General features: G+C 47.3%; 1 protein-coding gene across 2 annotated transcripts in view; it reads right to left on the bottom strand.

Annotated features, from left to right (window-relative positions):
* The window catches only part of frmd3 (FERM domain containing 3), a 55,112-nt gene that overhangs the window by 37,766 nt on the left and 9,846 nt on the right, over positions 1 to 7,500 (bottom strand). The gene's annotated exons all lie outside the window — the stretch shown is intronic.

The raw sequence follows: 7,500 nt of genomic DNA, 5'->3' as shown, positions 1-7,500 counted from the left end.
TGTGTGTGTGAAAGCCTGATTGCTTTCAGACAGTAATCAGCTGGATGTCCTTGCTGTCAGCACAGCCTTGACCAGCAAACAGACCTAAACAGCTCAGACAGACACACACACACACACACATCCTCACACACACACACACACACACACTCACACACACGCTCACACACACACACACACACACACACACACACGCTCACACACACACACGCACACACGCTCACACGCTCACACACTCACACTCACACTCACACACACACACACACACACACACACGCTCACACACACACACACACACACACACACACGCTCACACACACACACAGACACTCGCATGTCATTCAGCTTCAATGCACTTAGCGCTGGAGCACACTTAAATGCAGAGCGCTGGTGTACCTCAGAGTAAGAGCACTGGTGTACCTCAGAGTAAGACAGAGACGGAGTTAACAAAGAGGGGCAGACGTCCTGTCCATGTTAAATGGAGAAGAGTGGTTCCTTCTTGCTGCTCCGCATCAAATATTAACAACCTCACCATGTCGCCTCTCTAATGACCCTAAAGTTCTTTCTTTCTCTCTCTCACACACACACACACACACACACACACACACACACACACACACACACACACACACACACACACACACACACACACACACACACACACACACACACACACACACACCACCACTTTCCATTTTTCCGACTGTTTGCCGTCCTCCCCGTCTTCTCTGTTCCCTTACTTTTCACATTTGCCTCCGTTTGGGACCGTTGAGTTGCTCGCCCACTTTCTTCCGTTTTCTCTCCCCCCCCCCCCCCCCTTTCCTCTTTTCTCCATTTTAAATATGCCTCCCTTCCTTTCTTTCCCTCTCCTCTTCTCCTCAATTGCTCTTGTCATCCTTCAACATTCCCTCCTCCCCCAGTATGTCTCTCTCTCTCTCTCTCTCTCTCTCTCTCTCTCTCTCTTCTCCTGTAATCCTCTACCTGCTCTTCCAAACTGGGACGCTGAGATGCGGATGACTCAACCTTCTCACAAACACCAATTAGTCAGAGACCGTAACAAGTTCTTATTGCGCATTTTACCATGGAAATGCGAGCTTGGACAATTAGCATCTGAATTTCGTTTCCTAATCCTCAGTTTGAGAAAAGGCCAAAATGTGTGTGTGTGTCCTGAAACAAAGGCATTTATGAATACAGACACACGTACATGCACACACACACACACACACACACACACACACACACACACACACACACACACACACAAACAATAGGCACAGTTACGCTGTCACAAAAAGAGAACGTTGTTATTTGAATAATCCTTGCATCATCAAATTCTTATAGTGACAAACAAACAGTCATTTTGACCTTTTCCCCGATATTCTTAGTATGTAAATCTTTGCACATGATCTGGATCTTTTTTAAGCATTGCTGCTGTTGCATCTATGTTTGCTGTTGTCTTATCACTGTTGTAAAATATATGTGCTTATGTGTTTTTTTCCTGCTCCCACACTGTACTCCTCTAGGAGCATAGTCTGGGAGTCGCCTTTTTTTCTCTCCTCCCTTTCCTCATGTTATGCTGCAATTCTTCCCTCAACCTTGTCTTCCCGTCCTGTCTACCCCCTTGTCAGATGTATGTGTATATGTATGGACGGGTGGATTGCCATTTTTGCTAGTTTACTATGCGACAGGCTATGTTGCTGGTACTTGTGCTGTAACAATAAAGGACTACTACTACTACTACTACTAGGGTGCCTAAAAATAAGCCTGTTGTGTCATCACTGAGTAGGGTGCCTACAAATAAGCCTGTTGTGTCATCACTAAGTAGGGTGCCTACAAATAAGCCTGTTGTGTCATCACAGAGTAGGGTGCCTACAAATAAGCCTTTTATTATTGTTCTGTAACATAAGTCAACAAAATTGGACCCTGAATTTTGCTCCAAAGGAAAATTGTTGTCTAAAATAATTCTTGACTCCCTTAGTGATCCGACCGCTTCCATCGCCTCACGCACTCCTCTCCCACCCTTACCCTGCTCTGGCAGGCACCAGGACCACGGGGCTGGTGGCCCAGATAGAAGTTTTCAAATGAATACGCATGCCATATCAATTATGACTGGCCCTTAGCAGAACGAATGAAACAGTCTCACTACAGCCGGTTGGCTAATTGGCTGCATGAAAGCGATAAGTCAAGGAACCTGTTAATCTGGTTGTTTAGAGAGACAAGAGACAACCCTATCACATGAAAACAGAGCGTGGGAAAGATAGGAGAGAGAGAGAGAGAGAGTGGAGAAAGAGAAGAGTTCCTGAAATGAAGTGGGTGAATTGGGAATTGAGGTAAACAATGAAGACGCACACACAGAGAGAGAGAGAGAGAGAGAGGGAGAGGGAAATAGAGAGAGAGAGAGAGAGAGAGAGAGAGTGAAATGGAGAAGGGGAGAATGGAGTGTGTTAGTGAGAGAGAGGGGGAAAGAGGGAGGGAGGGAGGGGGAAAAGAGGGAGGGAGAGAGAGAGAGAGAGAGAGAGAGGGAGAGAGAGAGAGAAGAGGGAGGGAGAGAGAGAGAGAGAGAGAGAGAAGAGAGGGAGGGAGAGAGAGAGAGAGAGAGAGAGAGACTGGTGTTCTCCTTCTGGCCATCTATGCTCCCTTCACCTGCAGTGTCCTTCGGCCTATTGTTCTCTGCGTCTAATGGACAACAAACACACACACACACACACACACACACACACTCACACTCACACACACACACACACACACCAGCACCCTTTCTCTTCCTCTCTCTCACGTACAACCACAACCACAACTACAATCACACACTTACACACACACACACACACACACACACTCACACACACACACACACACACACACACACACACACAGATAATTCTGTCTGAATGGATTGCTCTGTCCTTGTCCCAGTTGCATAATGACGGTCGGCCATTGGCATCCACCCAGGGGTGTGTCAGCTGTGGGGGGTGGGATGGGGTGGAGAGGGTGGGGTCAAAGAACAGGGGACAGACAGCGGTAATGATGGGGGTGGAGGGATCTGATGGGGGTGGAGGGTGGAGTGATATGATGGGTGGAGGGTGGAGTGATATGATGGGGGTGGAGGGTGGAGTGATAGGGGATGATATGAGGGTGGAGTGATATGATGGGGGTGGAGGGTGATATGATGGGGGTGGAGTGATATGATGGGGGTGGAGGGTGGAGTGATATGATGGGGGTGGAGTGATATGATGGGGGTGGAGTGATATGATGGGTGGGATGATATGATGGGGTGGAGGGATATGATGGGGGTGGAGTGATATGATGGGGGTGGAGTGATATGATGGGGGTGGAGTGATATGATGGGGTGGAGGGATCTGATGGGGGTGGAGGGTGGAGTGATATGATGGGGGTGGAGTGATATGATGGGGGTGGAGTGATATGATGGGGTGGAGTGATATGATGGGGTGGAGTGATATGATGGGGGTTGAGGGTGGAGTGATATGATGGGGTGGAGGGTGGAGTGATATGATGGGGTGGAGGGATCTGATGGGTGGAGGGTGGAGGGATCTGAGTTAAAATATGGAACATGCTACAAGCTAACCCCTGATTTGATTGATTTGAACGCGAGGAACATGCTACAAGCTAACCCCTGATTTGATTGATTTGAACGCGAGGAACATGCTACAAGCTAACCCCTGATTTGATTGATTTGAACGCGAGGAACATGCTACAAGCCAACCACTGATTTGATTGATTTGAACGCGAGGAACATGCTACAAGCCAACCACTGATTTGAATGCGAGTACCAGCATCAATGTCATTCCAGTGCCACACACACACACACACACACACATCATTCCAGTGCCTACTCAGTCTACTCTATGTTACGTCTGAACTGATGACAGAACATTTAACATTCAGTGCCTAACATTCAAGGTCTACTGTGTGTGCCTGGTGAATACACAGCATGGTCTGGTGCCCAAAGCTGAGGTAAATGTTTGACTCACTATAATTAAGATTAGGAAGGTCGAACTAAAAACTGTTCCTGGGTCTGTGGTTTGGGGGAAGAAAAATAAATGAACTGTGTATCCACTCTTTCAGTGTCAGGGCCCGTCCTCCTCACCCTTGCATGCGCTGACCTGTACAATATTGTATAAGGTGACGACGGGGGAAAGTCAACTGGCAGGTGTATTGATTTGAGCCATCCATCTCTGCTGGGGTAAGTGCTGAGAGCAGCGCGGAGAGGCGCCGTGGGAGACGGGCCCTCTGAGGTAACACAGCTGACTTCACTTCCCAGCAACCTTCCGACCCGCCCCTGCACAAATGAATGTGATGAATGACTCCAGCGTTGGGTTTCCAAGTCGTGTTGTGTGCAGGTCGTGTTGAGTTGTGCGCAGTGAACTGAATGCTAGTCTCACCGGAATGTTCTGGGTCACTAGGAAAGGTTCTCTGAGCTGTGCAAACACCCCCCCCCCCCCCCTGATCAAAGACTGAACACTAACCCAGCCCTCACCCCATGCTCTTAACTTGTGACTAAAAGCAAATTGGAAACATATTTCCAAAAAATCCTACACAATGTGTTGTAATACATTATTGCTGCTTGCTAGTTGAAGATCCCTAGGAATATAGCCTCTGGTCATCATGTTGCTTGTTTGAGATGGGTAGATCAGCCGCTCCACTACATGCTACGTCCTTGATTCCCTTTGCTATAGGCTATAGTTGGGTGCGAGCGGTGTCTGTAACTGAGGGGGTGTTTGACCAGAAAACACGACTCTGTCTTCAGTCTATTCACATAATCCAGAGCGACCCATAAGACACTGACTTGGTGCGGCGTCTTTAATCTGATCTGTGTTTAACTGGAGGGTGTGGTGTACAGACATGGCCAGGGAGTGCTGCTCCAATCACAGCTGATCTTCACTGACGGACATCTGTGCCGCCCAATGGAAACCAATGCGAAAAGCAGTGGAAAGGTATCGATCTGGACATTGAGTGGAGTGGTTATTATCTGTGTTGTGCCCTGCCTCTGAAAATGATGGAGATTCATTGCAGATTATCCCATTTAACCCGCTCCCAATGCACCGCTAATCTGCAAACTGTAATTACACTGAAATGAGAGACAGAGAGAAAGAGAATGAGGAAGAGAGAGAGAGAGGGAGGCAGAGAGAATGACAGAGCAAGACTTAAAGAGGGAAAGACAGAAATGGAGAAAGATGTGCAAGACAGTTTGAGTCACAAATGAAATCGGTGGAATTTAGAGAAGGCACTCGGACCCAGAGACAAATGAAGAAAGAAAGAAAGAAATAGCAGTCTGAAAATCCTCTCTCTCTCTCTCTCTATATAGAGCTCTTTCTCTATCTGTCTGTGTGTAGAAAAGCTCCTCTCTCTCTCTCTCTTGTATAAGAGCTTTCTCTGTGTAGAAGAGCTCTCTCTCTCTCTCTCTGTCTGTGTGTAGAAAAGCTATCTCTCTCTCTGTGTAGAAAAGCTCTCTCTCTCTCTGTGTGTGTGTGCGTGTGTGTGTGTGTGTGTAGAGAGTGAGTGTGTGTGTGTGTGTGTGTTTGCCCTGTCATCCCAGGGGGCCTGACATGCAGTCGTCCTTTCAAGTATTTATCTAACACGCTGTCACTGAGCCCCCGGGCTACTGATTCACAAAAGCAGACCAGGACACTTTTAAAGACACAAACACACAGAGACACACAGAGATACACACAGAGATACACACACCACACACACACACACACACACACACACACACACACGGACACACACACACACACGGACACACACACACACACGGACACACACACGGACACACACACACACACATGCTCAGCCTTCCCCAACCACACACACATACACACACACACACACACACACACAGACACACAAACGGACACACACGGACACACAAACACACAGACACATGCTCACCCTTCCCCAACCTCACACACACACACACACAGTTTATCTATTTATACAACACTGAATACTGCTTTCTAAGCCTCTCGCAGGCTCTTCACAGGCTCCTCACAGCCTCTTCAGCTGCGTGTTCCACTTCAAAAACATATTAGGGGTCTACTTCTGTGGCGGGAACCTTTTTCTATCCGGCCAGGATGCCTTCAACTAAGTTAAAGTGTAAAGTCCGGCTCTGAGCCTACCTCCACCCACTGAATCATTTAGAAAAATGTCAAAAAGGTGGGCAAGGGGCTGAGGTAGGGGGGTGGGGGGTGGGGGGGGGGTCTACTCCTGTGAATGAGGAGTCTTGATCAGCAACTCAAAATGAATAAAGGGTGTTTGCATAAAGATTTCGTGACATAGATATGTACCAACTGGTCGACTCCGCATCATCATTGGCCTTGCAAGGTTCAAGTAGACCAGTAGATCGCGTTCTGAGCCATTTGCACCCCATGAAATGGCAATTTTATAAATATTAACACAAGCACTAATATGTTTTATCACAGTACAGTCCCATACCATTTACTGTACAGCTCCAAAAACACATTTAAGTGTGCATTACCTCTTCCACCAAGGCGTGGTTACATATATTCTCTCTCTCTCTCTCTCTCTCTCTCTCTCTCTCTCTCTCTCTCTCTCTCTCTCTCTGTATGTGTGTGTGTGTGTCTGTGTGAGTGTGAGTGTGAGTGTGTGTGTGTGTGTGTGTGTGTGTGTGTGTGTGTGTGTCTGTGTGTGTGTATTTTGGATACAGGCGGGGTTACATATTCTTCTCGGACAGGGCACATGCACGCGCCAATCACCAACCATCACTGCCCAAATCTGATCGATCTATCTGGCCACTTTTCCTTTATTGAAAGAGGGGCGCATTAATGGCCGACATGTGTTTGTTCTAGACATGAAGCAGGAGCAAACCTGTGCTGTGGGTTAATGCGATACATTTAGTAAAAAAACATTTTTCTGAAAAGTTTAACCCTTTTAAAGACCACTTGGGAAGCACCTGGTACGTTAGGTAGTTTGATTTGCCCGACTCGAAGTGCTTCAGTAAGCAGTAAACGAATGTCTTCCATGACGTAAAAACACAATAACGACTCCTCTTGTCATTCCTGAAAGACATGCTGCACCACACCAGCACATTGGAACACAAAATGTCTCCTTTCTTTGCATGGCCTCAACAGAATGCAGAAAGAGACTGAGAGGTTGGCCCAGGTGTTTAAATCCATCATAAATAGACACATAAACATAGCTCACAACCCCCCACATATGCCCATAAACCTGGATCACAACCCCCCACATATAAAACACATAAACCTGGATCACAACCCCTCACATATGAACACATAAACCTGGCTCCCAACCCCCCAGGTTTCATGCTCTCTGTTTAATGGTCTCTGCTGCTCTTGCGTTCTACCCACCCGGTTCCTTCCAACCCTTAGAGATGTGTCAGTACATCTACACATCCAGTGACCAGTAAGATGTGTCAGTACATCTACACATACAGTGACCAGTGGCAGAGATGTGTCAGTACATCTACACATACAGTGACCAGTAGCATTGCCTCATGCAAATGAA

This window comes from Clupea harengus, chromosome 7 (assembly GCF_900700415.2).
Source record: "Clupea harengus chromosome 7, Ch_v2.0.2, whole genome shotgun sequence".
NCBI classification, from domain to species: Eukaryota; Metazoa; Chordata; class Actinopteri; order Clupeiformes; family Clupeidae; genus Clupea; species Clupea harengus.
This window is presented reverse-complemented; position numbering and strand designations above follow the sequence as displayed.